This window comes from Cygnus olor, chromosome 23 (assembly GCF_009769625.2).
Source record: "Cygnus olor isolate bCygOlo1 chromosome 23, bCygOlo1.pri.v2, whole genome shotgun sequence".
NCBI classification, from domain to species: domain Eukaryota; kingdom Metazoa; phylum Chordata; class Aves; order Anseriformes; family Anatidae; genus Cygnus; species Cygnus olor.
Window position 1 is genome coordinate 6,239,712 of NC_049191.1, and position 15,535 is coordinate 6,255,246.

Consider the following 15,535-nt stretch of genomic DNA (forward strand, 5'->3'; position numbering starts at 1 on the left):
ATTACCGCCAGGCTGTCAATCTGATAAACTCTCTTGGAGGACCACACCAGGTTTTATCAGCTGCAGAGCTGGCTCTTTGCAGAGGATCAGGTGGCTTGGACTGAGGGAGGATGAAGGTAATGCCTGCTCCTTGAAGAGATGCAGCCTCCAGGAGGACGAGCATTGCATGGTGTTAATAGAGTGGTTCTCCTTAGAAGGGCTCTTCTCAGCAATTCCTCTTCACAGAAGCAGAAATAGTGAAGGGATTTCTTCAGCTGAGATTGAGGTGCCCTGTATCTCGGCCTGAGTACTGGTCTGAACTGGGAGACTTCTCTTGTGGGGGACATCAGGGCTGGGAGGGGCAGGATAAAGCCTTTCTATTTGTATTTGAACTGACCAAAAACCTGTTGGGTCTTTGCATGTTTTAAAGAGGGAAATAGTGTTGGTTGTGTTTGAAACAAAACTGAATACGTTTTGAAGATGCAAAATGTTTGACTTTGGGACAAAACAGTGCAGTGAAAGGTCAGGCTAGAACCAAGTACAAAAATAGTGTTATAGATATCTACCCAAAAATGTGAAACTTTTCTGAGTTGGAAGGGAAGTCAAGCTCGGTGTTTAATTACCTCCCACAAACCTGACTGTAGTGCCCAAGGTATTTCCTTCATGATTTTCTCAGGCTAAAATTAACAAAAACTGTAGAGAAACCACTCTTCCCCACCATTTCACCACTGTGTTTACGTGAGAAGATTGGCTGGGACACAACAGTGCGACCACTGTAGCTTGGAAGAAGTGTACATTTCTTCTGGAAGTGAGGATCTCTGCTGGAAGAGGTCCTGCAAGAATTCAGAAGCGTTTCTGGCCAATAACGTTTTGTGGAAAAGTGCGTGCCTTGGTTCCCACTTCTGTAAAATGGGGTTAAAAATATTCTCCCTCCCTCCCAGGATCGTTGCCACACTCCCTCCGCAGCAGTTTGTAAAACACCACAGAGTTTTTCCACCAGTGTGAAAAATGCTAAATAAAAGTAAATGGGTACTATTTTTAATAATATTCTAAGAGCTTCATGCTACAGTGAATGACTACGAATAACTATGAAAACATATTATGGTAAAGATTCACAGTTACGGTTCATGAGCACTCTAGCCTGAGGAAACTGTTGCTTTTCAGCACTGATGGCCCAGCAGCCACTCAAAAAACCTGCCGAAATGGGTAAAAGAGATCCAAGAATCGCCCCAGATCTTCCTCGCGCCATACAAGCCGACCCGCCAGCAGCACGGGCTGGATCTTCACATCTGATAGCATCCTACGGTAATGACTCACTGTCTAATGAGTTTACTGCCGTGGTTTGTATCATTGCTCAGGCAATCCTTTTTAATTCAAGGAGTGTTTATTAAAACCAAACCCTTGCTGCTTTTGCTAACCTTGTTTTAAATGGCGCTGTTTGCATTCAGAAACAGTACAGCGAGGAAGGCTGAAATCATTACTGCCAAACTGAAGAATTTTTTCGTAACCCTAAGACAGTGCTCTGCTTTCTCTTAAGCTGAAGAAAATGCCTGCAGTGTTGGTTTTATTATGCATTATGCAGGTTTGGGGTCTTTAAAGAAGTTAAGGGAAAGTCCCAAATGAGATGTTGGTTGCCTTATAGTCCCCAAGGAATATAGTTGCTTTTTGATTCTGCCTGCAATTCATTGCCGTAGACATGGTCTGCTGCCTTCATGTTTTGATCTGTCATCCACCTGTGGGGATTTGCTGCAAAGTTAGAAAATACTTTGTCTTCGTATTTGCATTAATCAGAATTCAGAATTATTCAGCAGATAGGAAATGGTGTGCCAAAATGTTAAAGCAGCATTTAAAATTTTCTAAGTAAACAGGTGTAAAAGCAGAAACGAAGGCAATCAAGTATGTGAACGTAACAGAAATCCTCAAATCCCATTCCATCCGACCTGGAGATGAGTCTTTGCTGGCAGTCAGCGATGTGTCTAGCCTGTCCCAGGAGTTTCTGGTTGTGGATGTGTCAGTCCTGTCGAGCACAAAATGTAACGCAGAAATACAAAACTGGATGCTGTTGTTTTTCTTTATTTTTCTTTCTTTTTTTTCCTTTTTTTTTTTTAAACTCATTTTTTGCCATTCTCAACTAGTTTGAGTGCTATCTCTCTTCCTAGGTGAATATGAGTTTATAATGTTCTGTACTTACTTCTAATGCAAATCAAGGTGACAAATGTGATCCTCTTTCACATGGATGAGTGCGTGGAGTTCCTCCCAGGACAACAAAAGCTCCTGGCTGGTGAGGGCTTGAAATCCAGAGCTCTGAAAGGACACAGGGTGGACAGGTGAAGACGTATGCGAGGACAGGAACTGGTGCCCTGTTAAGGAGCAAAAAATTGAGGTTTAAATAAATAAAAGAAAAAAATAAATAATGTTGTTCAGTTATTGAGAGGAATAAGCCAGTGAAGAGCTTGAAGCTGGTGAGGGTACTTATTGCAGAAAATGATTTTGGAAAGGTCTTTGCTGAAAAACGTCTCTTTTTGGGTAATAACGGCGGGAAGCCTGAGATGCTGTGCAGGTCCAGCGGCAGCAGCAACGGAGCTTTGTCTGGCTGTGCTCAGAGAGCAGGCTTCTCGTACCCAGCATGGGCCAGACAAGCGTGGGAGCCTCCTGAAAATACAGATGCAGTTTCACGTGAATGGAAACTGCAATTTTGCAAGCCTTAGACCTCAAATAACTGAATGAATGTGAGTGCTGAGGGGGGAAAGTTTAGATAAGCTCTGATAATTTGGTACTTTTCTTTCCTGCTTTTGTATCAGATCTGCATTAAATACTAAAATGCCTTTTACAGGGCGGGACGTGCCATCCGAAATGGTCATTTAAGCTTTTTTTTTTTTTTTTTTTAATGTCGTATCTGGGAAGCTGCTTTTGGAATATGGTCATGGATTAAATCACTATTCAAGGATATGTCGTTGCATCTATGTGTGTAGAGGGTACCTGCTGTGCCATCACCAAGACATTTAATTGAAAAGTGATATTTTCAATAACTATTTCCAACTCTGTTTGCCCAGGGTGGGTAGCCAGTTGCCACGAGGAATCATCATCTCTTTGCGCTTGATGGGTGTGTGCATGTGTGAGAGTGAGTGCAGGGGATGTTTTCCATTTAATAATGTTATTTCTGGCACTGCTGCTTTTTCTGTAATCACTGTGGAAACTGTTATGCTTGGGGGTTCATCAAGGAAACTCTGTAAGTTCTTCTAGGGAGAAATATATTAAGCAAGTGGCTGTGATACGGGTTTCATAAGGGCTCACTTTAATTGGGAACAGTGTTTTCAGGAGATTTTTACCCAGAGTGCTGGGAAAAGGGCAGCTTGGTGTTTGGAGCCTGGTGCTGCGTTGTCTGATGGTGTCTCAGGAGAAAAAAAAAATAAAATAAGAGTCAGATTTTCTGTTGAAGAGGAAAAATATCTGAAAATAGATCAGATCTGCCCACAGACTAGTGATGGTTTGGACCCCGAGTTAGAGAAATATAAGACGTTACAGATGTGGCTGATTTATTGTGATAGGGGTTTTTAGAGCCATCAGTGGGTGTCCTGCTCTGCCATGGCCCCAGCTGGCTCTGTTAGAGCCCAGAATGGCTTCAGTGCATGGCTGAGGCGGATTTGGGATGCCAACGGGCACGTCTGCCACATGCACAGCTGGAGGACGTTGGGACCACGGGTGGTGGCGCAGCCACCTCCAGCCACGAGCCTGCTCCCAGCGCCACGCCACAGCTCTGCCCCCTTGGCGTCTGTGCTGCAGGCAGGATTTGGGGACTAAGGCATATTTGTGCTTCACATGCTGGGGGGTCATTAACCTTTCTCTGGCCCAATCTAGAGGCTGCATTATAGCACAAGGACCTGCCACGCCGGACCGCGGCAGGAGGTCACCTTGCTCAGCAGCCCATCTCTGGAGGATGCTCCGAGCCTTGCAATGCATCGACCGTGGGATAAACCTCTTCTAGTCTGAGCATTCATGTTCATCATCATTAACGTGTTCACAATCAAAACAACACCATCACATAGAAATTGCAAGTATTGGAAAAACTGGCTGCGTGTTGACAGCTTCAGGGAGCTTACCACTGAAGACAAAATTTGGAGGAAGAATGCATAGGCAGGGGGAAGAGAAAGGGTTACGGCAGCCGAGAGATGGGATGGCTTTGCTAGCTTTCATATGCAGTGTATTTCATTTGTGGTACTTAAGAGTGCTCTTTTTCATTGTTGTTTGTGGAGAGGCTGATACCGGAAAGAGGAAAGGAGGTTTTGTCTATGCTATACATATTTGATGTTTTGCGAGCATGCATTTTAATAATTACCTTAATAAGTTACTCAAACTTGCATCTCACTTTATTTTGGAGTCTCTGGAGGCATTCTGTTTGCTTAACACTCTTAAAGTCTTTACAGCATTCAGCAAAGATTTATTACTATTGATTTATATGGCACCCAGAACAAGCTTCATGGCAGCAGTGTGCAGAAATTATGGTTCTTCCAGGACAGCTTCACCCACCATTGAAACAGAGACTCGTCTGATTAACAGGAGAGCAGAGAGCAAGATGGACAGATTCATACAATTTCACGACCTCAGTGATTAATTATTTATTGAGCTTTTAATTTTGCATTCATCATTCTAGTACTGCCTTCCCTGACTTCCCAGAGTAGCTGCATGGAGAGGTAAAGCATCTACAGGTACCTTTAGAGCAGGGAGGTTTGCAGCTTTGGTTGGAGAGGAGTTGTGCTTTGTGTTGACCCCTGAGACTCCAGAGAGGAGTTAATATCTGCTTTGCCCTGGGATATTTCAAATTTTTCTTAGTTTTAAACCCGAAGAGCTGAGTTTCTCCCAGTACTCTGACTTAGAGGGCAGATGTGTTAATCCATCCTGGCCCTGGCCGTTGATGATTGTATGTCTCTTTTTTCCTCCTATTTACTAGGGCTTTTGGCAGAGAGGGGTTGCCACTGTTTTTCTTAGCAGTCCCTAATCCCTAGCAGTTTGGCATGAAAAACTCTTTTTTTCTGCTTTGTGCTTCAGGGCTTCCAAGCAGGTGCTTGCAACGTGCTGTAGGTGACCCTGCTTGGCAGGGGGGTTGGACTGGATGATCTCCAGAGGTCCCTTCCAACCTCAACCCTTCTGTGATTCTGTGAGGAGGGCAGTTGTTCTAAGCAGACAGGCAGCTAAGGATGTTTTGTCTTTCCTTTTTTTTTAATTTTATTTTAATTTTATTTTTAGCATTAAGGATGTCCTCAACTGGTAGAAGGACACTGAGGTTTAGGATAATCTGGTGCTATGGAGCATCAACTTTCATCATTGTGACTGTTGGACTGTTGTTTTCTTCCCTGGCTGTGTTGTCTTGCTCACGGATTTGGATATCTTCTGGGGTGGGTTTGCTTCTCTTTCAGCGGGGACATCCATGGGGCCTCTGCACCCTTGATCATTCCCAGAGCTTGTGGTATAGTTGAGAGCCTGTGTGTAAGCCTCAGGTCTCCTAAATGCTTGTAGCTGCTGGCTTTACAGAAGTCACCAGGGCATGAGAAATGGTGACCTTGTGCTCCGGCCCAGCCCCCAGCTGAGGCCGTGCATGGTGGCGGTCCCGGAGCAGCAGCCTGGTGCTGAGCAGCCTGGTGCTGAGCAGCCTGGTGCTGAGCAGCCTGCTCGCTGTTTCATCCACAGGATGCGCTGGCTACGGCCGTCCCCGACGGTTCCTACTGGTATAATGGAGCAAGAGCGGTCATTTGTCACTTTAAGGCAAAAAAAAAAAAAGCAGAGAGATCGGATGATGCCATTAGGGGGACAGACGCTCCCACCAGGTAATCAGGAGGAGAGGCTGGGATTGTTCCTAAGAGATCTGTGATGTGGGAAATGGAGCTGTCTAGAAGGATGCTTTTGAAGTAAAAGTTCTTTCCTCTGAAGCTGGCCAGGTGACCTGTTGAGTCTGGCTCCTCCATCCTCTGTCACAAAGGCACCCTGCGTTACACCCCTGAGTCCATGCAGAAAAACACGGTCCGTGAGCCAGGCTCTTCCCGCAGCCAACTTCACACTGGTTCAGGTGAGATGTCAGTACCAGGAACAGCCCCCTGGGGCCCCCGAACAGGGAAAAACCATCAAGTTAACCAGACCTCACACTGCACGGTTTCCCCCCTCTCAGAGCTATGGTATTTTATTGATGAACTGGGCTCGTTGACTCCAAAAATCCACTTTTCTCTTCAGTCCATGTGGTGCTGTGGAGAGAGCTGATCGGAATCACCACAATAAAATTTTAATTAAATGCCAGGCAGCAATTTGCAGTGAATAAAATGTGGTACCTGCAGTACACTGTCGACATCTGTTCATGGACCCAGAGGGCCATTAGTGACTTTGAGAACCAGGAGAAAAACACAGGTCCACTTACCTTGTTTTTTATTCTTTCATTTCAGGGCAGAGAGACCTATTATGTTTAATATTTTATAGCAATACATTGCTGCCATCCTTCCTGTGAGTCATTTTTCCACAAGAAGCACGTGCTCACTGCGTTATTTAACCCCTTTAGAGGGTTGAAGGGTGGGCTGTAAGTCTTCTACAGAAATGCTGTGTATTACGTGCTGCCAATGCATTGCTGCACAGTGCCAGGAAGCAAAAACTGCTTTAATGCGCAGCCATCTGCGCTCAGGGGAAGGCCAGCAGCACACTGGAGACGGACACAGATGTCCCAGAATCACCCCGAGGCTCAGGCCTGGGTCTGAAGCTCTGACCCATGCTGAGCTCCTCTCGCGTGGTGGTTTTTACCCCACGTCTGAGTCCCACAATGCAGATGATCATCAACATCTTGGGACCAGTGCTGTTCAATATCTTTATCAATGGCATAGACCATGGGATCGAGGGCACCCTCAGCAAGTTTGCAGGTGACACCAAGCTGAGTGGTGCAGTCGATACAACAGAAAGATACCATCCACAGGGACCTGGACAAGCTGGAGAAGTGGGCCCATGTGAACCTAATGAGGTTCAACAAGTGCAAGGTGCTGCACCTGGGTCAGGGCAATCCTGGACATAAGGACAAACTTCAACAGAGAAGTGGCCAGCAGTTTGAGGGGGGTGATTGTCCCCCTCTGCTCTGCCCTCGTGAGGCCCCACCTGGAGTCCTGTGTCCAGGTCTGGGTCCCTCAGCACAAGAAGGGCATGGAGCTGTTAGAATGGGTCCAGAGGAGGGCCACAAAGATGATCAGAGGGCTGGAGAGCCTCTCCTATGGACAGCCTGAGACAGCTGGGGCTGTTCAGCCTGGAGAGGAGAATTCTTTGGGGAGACCTCATTGTGGCCTTTCAGTCATATTTTTTATATGGAGAGTGTCTTTTCACATGGGCAGACAGTGATAGGATGAGGAGTAATGTGTTTAACTAAAAGAGGGTAGGTTTAGATTAGGTATAAGGAAGACATTCTTTACTCAGAGGGTGGTGAGGCACTGGCCCAGGCTGCCTAGAGGAGCTGTGGGTGCCCCATCTCTGGCAGTGCCTAAGGCCAGGCTGGATGGGGCTTTGAGAATCCTTTGCTGGTGGGAGGTGTCCCTGCCCATGGCAGGGGGCTGGAACCAGATGGGCTTTCAGGTCCCTTCCAACCCAAACCCTTCTATTATAATATTCCATGACAAAAATCTGCATCCTGAGAAGAGTGTTTCTAACTTGGTAGTGTGAGGAGTTTGATCCAACCTGGAGATGTTTCAAGTGATGGGATGACTCTCGGTGGAGGGTTTTCCTACTGGTCTTTGAACTTTTTCCTCGCTTTTCCCATGCCATGAAGGTCTATGTGCCTGTGCAGGTACCTTTGGACTTTTGCTTTTCACATTCTTGCAGCCAGTTGTGTCTCCCCATAAAACATCTCCAGTGGCTTTGTTAAATGAGATTTTGAGCTCTTACCAGGTTTGAATTTAAGAAAATATCTCACAGATGGTTTTGGGGAATTCCTCATGTTTTCTCTAGGTTTCTGACTCAGGAACCTGGAACTGGGCACAATTATATGTTGTTTTACTGACTTTCAGCAGAGCTCCTGCTATGCAGCCTTATAGGTTTGAGGCCAAAAATACATGCAAGTTTCATTTAAATAACTGTAGTGGAAACTTTCTATGGAAAGAAGATACCCAAAAAAGCCCCTGAAAGAACAAAGTAATTGCCTTACAGAAAGACTTCCTTTTGCTGCATTGTTTTCCGTTTGCATCAGCCGTTTGTCTCCTTTGGGTTGTGCAGTTGTGGTTCTTCGGTGTGTCATCCAGCAAAAGTACAGCAGAACTTCTGTGCACAGAAGAAAATTGCTACCTTTTTCTCTGTCATAAGGAGAAAAACAAAAAACAAAAAAAAACAACAACCCAGCTGTGCTCTGTACAAATAGTCTGTGACATGAGTGGAATTGAAAAATGACTATTAGTCCAGAATGCTGTGCTGAAGGTTACTCTTTTGTGTCGTCCTTCAGATGAGAAGGTTAAACAATGTGAGTGGTGGTAGCACAGAAATTGCTAATATGTGGGAGCTTCTTGACCAGTGATATCAAAATACGGTGGCATTTCAGCATGTGCTGCAAAAACAGATGTGTTTTTTGTTGACCACCTTGTGACAAATTGAGCTCATTTTATTGCAGGACTGCTTTGTCAAGCTGCTAAAGCCTAAAACCCCCAGAAGGTTCTGGTTTCTCTTTTGGACCAGTGTGACTGCACAAGTGTTGCATTGTACTGCACGAGGTGTGATGCTGCTGATGGGGTGGGAAGAGTGGTAGGAGCTTTCTTGTTCTTGCTCTTGGGAGGAGCCTGGGGATTTGTATATTAGAGGCTGGAAAGTGATTTTTTTTTTTAACCCTCTTTTCTATCACTCATTATGCCTTAATTTTAAGTCTCGTGAACTGCTGGTTCAATCTCAGTTCATAGCCTTGCTCCACTTCCTTTGGTTCAGCAGAGTACTTTTACTCTGCAGAAGTGTGAAAAAGTTAAAGTGCCTACTGCTTCCTCCTGCCTGCGACTCTCTTTGCTTTTCTGTTCGTCCTTTATGATGTCTAAAGACAATGGTCACGCTTCTTAATGTCTTGAAAACATTCTAAAACACCATACTGAAGTAAAATAAAACCAACAAGCACTAGAAATGTGTCACATGAATCATTTTCTTGTTGATAGGGTTGAATGAAGGATGAATGAATAGTGGTAGGAACTGCCATAGACACCACGTCATGCTTGACAGCAGAAGATTTCTTTCAAGAACATTGCATTTTAAATGTGTACACAAAACTTGGGTAAAGAGGGTGTATTGCTGATTTCCCATGGGCCTTAAAGTGAAGACATAACCGTGTCTGTGATGCTGCAGCTATCTGCTGCATTGTCTGGTCTGGAGAGACAGAGTGGTGCATCTGTGCCAATCCTGCAAGGTTTGAGCTGTTTGTATGTCCCGTATAGGGAGATGACTAAGGGGGCTGTATCCCACTTTTTCATATCACCTTTTCCTTGAACACACTTGATAGGAACTGCAGTAGCCCAGGAGATGGGAAAGACAAGACCTGGTGGTCTTGGTCCAAGTGCTACCTAGAAGTTCAGTTCAACTGATAACTCTAGAATATATCATAAGGTTTCAGGTTTATATTTGGAGGGCGATCCAGAGAAATTTTCTTCTCAGCTGCTTATCACAGATTTCAGAGCTCCATAACCTGCTGGACTTGTTTGTCTTAGTTCTTCTTCTCAGTGGCTTGCAATATCTTTTGCTAAAAGTGCACCTCACTCACCTCAGACCACAGCTTCAGGCTTCTGCATGATTTCTTGCTTCCCACCTAGGAATGTGAAAATAAATGGTGATGATGGATTTGTAAGAGTCATATGGAAAACAAAGAGCCAACCTAGGGAGATTGTCTGAGTCTCCCCAAAGCAAGAGACTTGTGCTAAGGGGCAGCCTGGTTTCTCCTGAGATGGTTGAAGGGTGTTAGCCCAAGCTGGCAGTGTGGTCAGCCCATCGTTATGTGGGGTTTAGTTTAATTCCCTATAGGATGACAAGAAAGTCCTTGTTAGACATGGTCTTAATCTTGATGCTGATGTTAATTAATCCTGATTCATTGTTATAAGAGTATGAAGTCAGGCAGGAAATGAGCAAAAAGCATTACTGGGGGAAAAAATCTTTGATTTCACACTTCAGGGTGTGGGGAGGGAAAGCTTTGAAGTTGCTGTGTTCTTGCTGCACTATACCATATTAACGTTTTTGGGTTCGGCTCGTGAAGTACTCTCTTCCGTCACCCTTAGAAGCATCGGATGTAATTAAGCTCAGAAGCAATGGTCCTTTCCAGCTCTTTCCTGTCAGCAGGGTGAAATAGCACATAGATGGTGGATTTTTTTTATTTTTTTATTATTTTTTCTTCGTATTCGGGGAATAGTGGCTGCTGAAATTCAGTTACTCAGGGCTCTGTTACCCCCTGAGAACCACAGCTTTGCTAGCATCTGTTCTCTGCCGCTGCATCAAGACCCGAGATGCTTTCAGTTTCTCATTTAATGGGCTGCAGCTTGACCTGTGAGTCTGCTCGGGATGCAGCACTGGGGGCAGATGAGAAGAAGCCCTGCCAGCGGCACTGTGGAAACCCACTATTTTGTCAGAAAGCAGAGCTAAATGGTATGTAATCGCCCCGAGGCATTGCAAAGGAAACTTACAGACATCTCTGTGCTGGACCAATTGTGCGATTTACAAAGTTGTTTTCAACCCCAAATAGAGATTTTTCTGCTAAACGGTTTTGCAAGCTTTTATTCAACATGAAACAGAAAGAAGCGAGGACTTTCCCTGTGTGAAGGCACCTGCCAAGGGGATGGCCGGCCCAGTGACCTACCCACCATTAATGGCAGTGCCACCATCTTCTAGAAGCGTGCAGGGAAAGGTCACGAGAGCCCTGACCCTCCTCTGGCTTAGCAAGGGCAGTTTGGCTGGGATATGAATTTTTAATTTGTGTTCAAACCACTTTCACAGCATCATTGCCTGGAGATAGAAAGCATGCAGCCTTGTTAGAGAGGGTGATAACAGCTACTTTATCTCAAGTGTCTGGACTGCTGCTTTCTTTTTTTTTCCCTTTTCCTTTTAATCTGATATTCTTTGTTCACAACCCAGATGGGGCAGATGCCTTCCAGTTAAGATTGATGTAGCTTATCAGTAGAAGTCTGCCTGCCATTTCATAGGATGCACCCCAACTAAAGTGGGATAAAAGCTGGAGCTTCAGCTTGTCAAAGACAGTGTGAAAGGAAATCTGTTTAAATGTTTATGCATCAGCAAGGCAGCAAGGCCAGCTTTTATTCCCATGGCATTTCAGTGGCTCTTTGTGATTAGAGATGCCCTGGAGATGCCTCAGTGGCGGAGGAGTGACATGACAGCAATACTTAGCTAAAGCCAGGGCAGCTTTGCACTGGCCAGCATCACTGTGTGCTTCTGAAATGCTCTCTCTATTTATTTATTGTTTGACTTCTCTTCTAAGATGCATATTCACCTTTGTTAAAAGCATCTGTAATGCCTGTTCTGGCACTGATTTTTCCTGGCTTATCTGCAGCCAGGTGGCAGCGAGGGCTTGATGCTGCTGGGGCACAAAGGGAATGCGTCCAGGGGGCAGTGGTGGCTGTAACGAGCCCCTTTTGGTTTCTTGAAATCCTTGGTGAAGAACTCTGCAGAGAACAGAGACTGCCTGTTCACCGGGTGTGCAGAGGGAAGAGTTTGTGGTTCGGTGGTGAGGCAGGATCAAGCTGTCCCCAGCCACTCGAAGGAAGATGCAGGACCCTTCACCAGACCAGGTCTGCCACCGTCAGCAACATGCCAGATTGCCGGTGACTTATTCTAAATCTGCTTTAACACTTGATGAAAATTGCTAAAAATATTTTCTCTTGCTCGTCAGCCGTTGAACTCCTGCCCTCCAGCCCCGTCATTATTCTGTGCAGTTACATCTAATGAGAAATTAGTGCTCTGAGCATTCACGTTGCAGTCTTTCACCTGTGAACAAATATTTTGCATGCTGTGTGGGAAGGCAGATTTGTTCAAAAATATAAATAGTTTGATTCTGTATTATGCATAGACACAAACAGAACATTTGAAAATATTCAAGCAAGGCCTCTATTGAATGAGCTTTAGTATTTCCCTAAGTAGAGGGTCCTTTTGAGATTATGATACTGGACCAGGCTCGTCTTTTAATGTGGCAGGTCTTCTGCACGACATTGGCATGTGAGTTGGTTTCCCCAAGTCTCTGTTTCTCTCTGTAGGTTCAGTGGGGCAATAATTGGCACTGGGTTGGTTCCTAAGTGTTATTTTTAACCCTTGAAGCAAGGACAATCAAGACTTCAGGGCAGCCTCAGATGCTCCAAACCCTTTCCTGATGGGCAGTGGGTTAACTTCCCTGATCCAAGTGTGGGAGAGCCCACCACGGTCCTTGAATTGCTGTCTTGGTACTTTTCTGTCCTTAGTCAGGAAGCTTTTCCTAGTGTGTAACCTGCTTCCCTTTGTGCTGTTTTAAGGCTCTGACATCTTGTGCTATTCTGGACAGGCCAAGAAGATAGCTGATGTCTTTCTCTTGTGGCCCTCTTTATATATTTGGAGACTGTTATGATGCTTCTTTTTAGTCTTTACTCTTTCATTAGATGAATGTGATTTATTTTTATTTTTATTTTTTTGGTGTTTTCTCAGTCTATGCTTTCTCGACCTCTTGTCATTCTTGCTGTCCATGTTGGGACTCTTTCTACAACTTTATTGAAATGCAGCGTCCCGTAGTGTCTTTAGTCGTGCTACATAAAGAAAAAGTTCCCTCTGTGTATCTGGTGAGCACTATGCCTCTCTGTGCATCTGAGTATGATGCTTGCTTTTATTGCAGTGATGTGATGGTGTCCAGTTCTTGTTCCATCCATGATCCTTTGTAATCCTGAGATCCTTTTCATAAAAAAAAAAAAATAAATCTTTGCGAGCTGGTAGTTATTTCCCCTGTGACTGTCATTGATTGTTCCTGCCTTAGTACTGTTCACCCATCATTCCTGAATTGTCTTTTTCTTTTTCTCTCTCTTTTTTTTTTCTTCCAGACCATTTCTACTACTTACCAAGAACATTTTGAATCCTAATCCTGGCTTCCGAAGTACTTGCAGCCCATCCCAGCCCGGTATCAGCAGCAATTTTAGTAAGCATACTATGTTCCATCATTCCAATCACTTTTGAAAATAGTGAATTTTGTTGGACCTCGGATGGTCCCTGGGACATCCACGTCCTTCCCTGTGACAGCACGCACTGTGGCAGCATCCCACAATGCTGTATATGCCCTGAAAGAGGTACAAAAAGAAATGAGACTCCCTGGGACGATGAAATTTGTGTCCCAAAGCAAGAGATTTTATCAGCCCCTTTGAAGTTTTGTAATGAGAAATATGTTTATTTACCATGCCGGTGCCTGAACAATACGGGTTTTGTGCAGGGCCAGGTGTTTGAAAGAGCAGAAGCTCTGCATTGTTGCAAAATCAGCAAGTTGACTTTCTCCTGCGTATTTGTACATTTTTTTCTTTTTTTTGTTTTCCTGCTTTCTCAATAGAAAACCCACCTTCTGTTCACACCCCATAGATGCCCTTTCGTTCAGCAGACACTTGTTAGTTAAAGAGCCTCAGTGTTTCAGGCTGAGGCCCAGGGGGAAGGAAAGCAAACACGATTTGTTTCATGACTTCACACCGAGGAGGAGGTTGTGAGTGATGGTGGGAGTGTGCTGGACCTGGGGGGCTGCAGCAGGTTTGTGTTGGAGTCAGTGCTCTATGTCCTCTGCTTGGATTTTTGCCCTCTGGCTCAGATGCTGCATTTATGTATCAGTGGACTATGACATAAGTTCATTTTGACGGTGGTGGCGAAGGGTGATATTCCAGGATTTATGAATTTCTATGGGGTCTGACAAATGAAGCTTTATAGACCAAATATATATTTATAACACAAAGGGACAGAGCCAGATACTGCCTGCGGAGACCAAAAATATGGTGCACAGCCACTGTTTATGTCCCTGTACCTGTCATTGTTTAACAAATAAGAAATGGAAACAAAAACGTTGGAGGGAGCCCGAAGGTAATAGGTTGCAAATGAACTCAGACAAGAAGTAGCTTCTTGTTTCTCTGCAAGAGAGGAGCGTAAAGCTAGCTTTTGCTGTTAGCTGCACCTAAATGTATGTGTTTGTCAGAATAGCTATCAGTTTCAAACTTCATCTCCTCTGTGACATCTGCTGTTTCTGGAAATTCAAGCTGAAACAGGAAAAATGATGTGTGCTTGCCTTTCATCTCTGACTGTGAATGTGGTGGTGAATTAGGATTTCCAGATCCTGTGTCATATGGTCAGAAATACTATTCTCATGCTGCAAAGAGGGAAACTGAGGCACAGAAGACAAGTACTTGCATTAGGCTCATGGAGTGAGCTTGGATGAGAAATGCTGATTTCTTGTCCACTCTTCCATGATCTCAGTGTTTCTCAAAGTTACGAGAACTTGAGAAGAAATGAAGTTCTGTGAACACAGATTTGCAATTTGGTGTTTTCAAGGACTCTAACTACATAAAACTGATTTACTATGGGAGAAAAAGCCTTAAATATCCCTGTAGAGAGGACATAATGTGAATGATTTTGTATTTATTCATTGCATTTCACTGAGTGGATGAAATCTCTCCCGACCGTAATTGAATTATATTTGGATGTGCTATCTAGTATGGTGGTGTTAAAAGCAGGTGCAGAAAGGGGATTTTTTGGAGAGGGGAGAAAAAAGCTTACCGTAGCAGTAAATGATTCTTCCTGCTGTAACAATCCTAATCAGATTAATTATGATTAATTTATCTGTCTGGTTTTATTTATAAAAGCAACATTTCTAAAGAGTTTTGCTTAAAACCTTCGAGACTTTTCGTAATATGTTTGACTTCTTTCACATGGTGCACTGTATAAATCTGTGTCTGGTTGGGCTTTTAGGGAGAATTATATTGCCTTGAGCATTTAGACCTAGCCATTATTTCTCCATCTCCTCTTACACCTTTTTTTGTCAGTAAATCCATCTCCTGTCACCTTTCCTATGTTGCCCATCTGTAGGTGGCCCAGCCACCCTTGTGCTAATGTCTTCCAACAAGTTTATTGTCTTCTTGCAGCTCCTTTTTTCTTTTTGTCTCTCTCTTTTTTTTTTTTTGACAGTTGTACCATATCTTCCCTTTGGCAGCAGCCTAGTGCTGCTCCTGACCTTCTGGTAGGACCAAAACCGCCCATCTTTATAACATCCTTGCCCCATCTCACACATGGCTTTTTTTCCTCTGAAACAATCCTTCTGTAATTTTCCACTTGTGTGCCTCACCAAAACTCAGATCTTTTCTCACTTGCATATGCCACTTACTTTTCCTGTCTCTCTCTCTCTCTCTCTCTTTTTTCCTTAAACGCTTCTTTCTCTTACTGTTTTCCATTTCTGAAAAGCTGTTTGGATTTTCACAAAACCAAACTGTATGACATTGCATATGTGCTTGCCCATATGTATCTGCTTATTGCAGAAGTGGCAGAACAGTATCGATCAAATGAGGTAATTTTCCATCAGATTCATCCCTCTGTTTTC

At 44.3% G+C, this 15,535-nt stretch overlaps 1 protein-coding gene across 12 annotated transcripts in view; it reads left to right on the forward strand.

The window, feature by feature from the left end:
- HIVEP3 (HIVEP zinc finger 3) overlaps window positions 1–15,535 on the forward strand; it is a 288,536-nt gene that overhangs the window by 182,503 nt on the left and 90,498 nt on the right. For 7 of the 12 annotated variants that reach the window (XR_005814330.1, XR_005814332.1, XR_005814331.1 and 4 more), the window contains one exon: window positions 13,017–13,111. The exons of 2 other annotated variants lie outside the window; for them this stretch is intronic. The gene's annotated coding sequence lies outside the window, so the exon portion shown is untranslated. Of the gene's footprint in view, window positions 1–1,143; window positions 1,285–13,016; window positions 13,112–15,535 lie in introns of all 12 variants that reach the window. 3 more of the 12 variants (XM_040534686.1, XM_040534691.1, XM_040534687.1) reach the window with 2 other exon arrangements.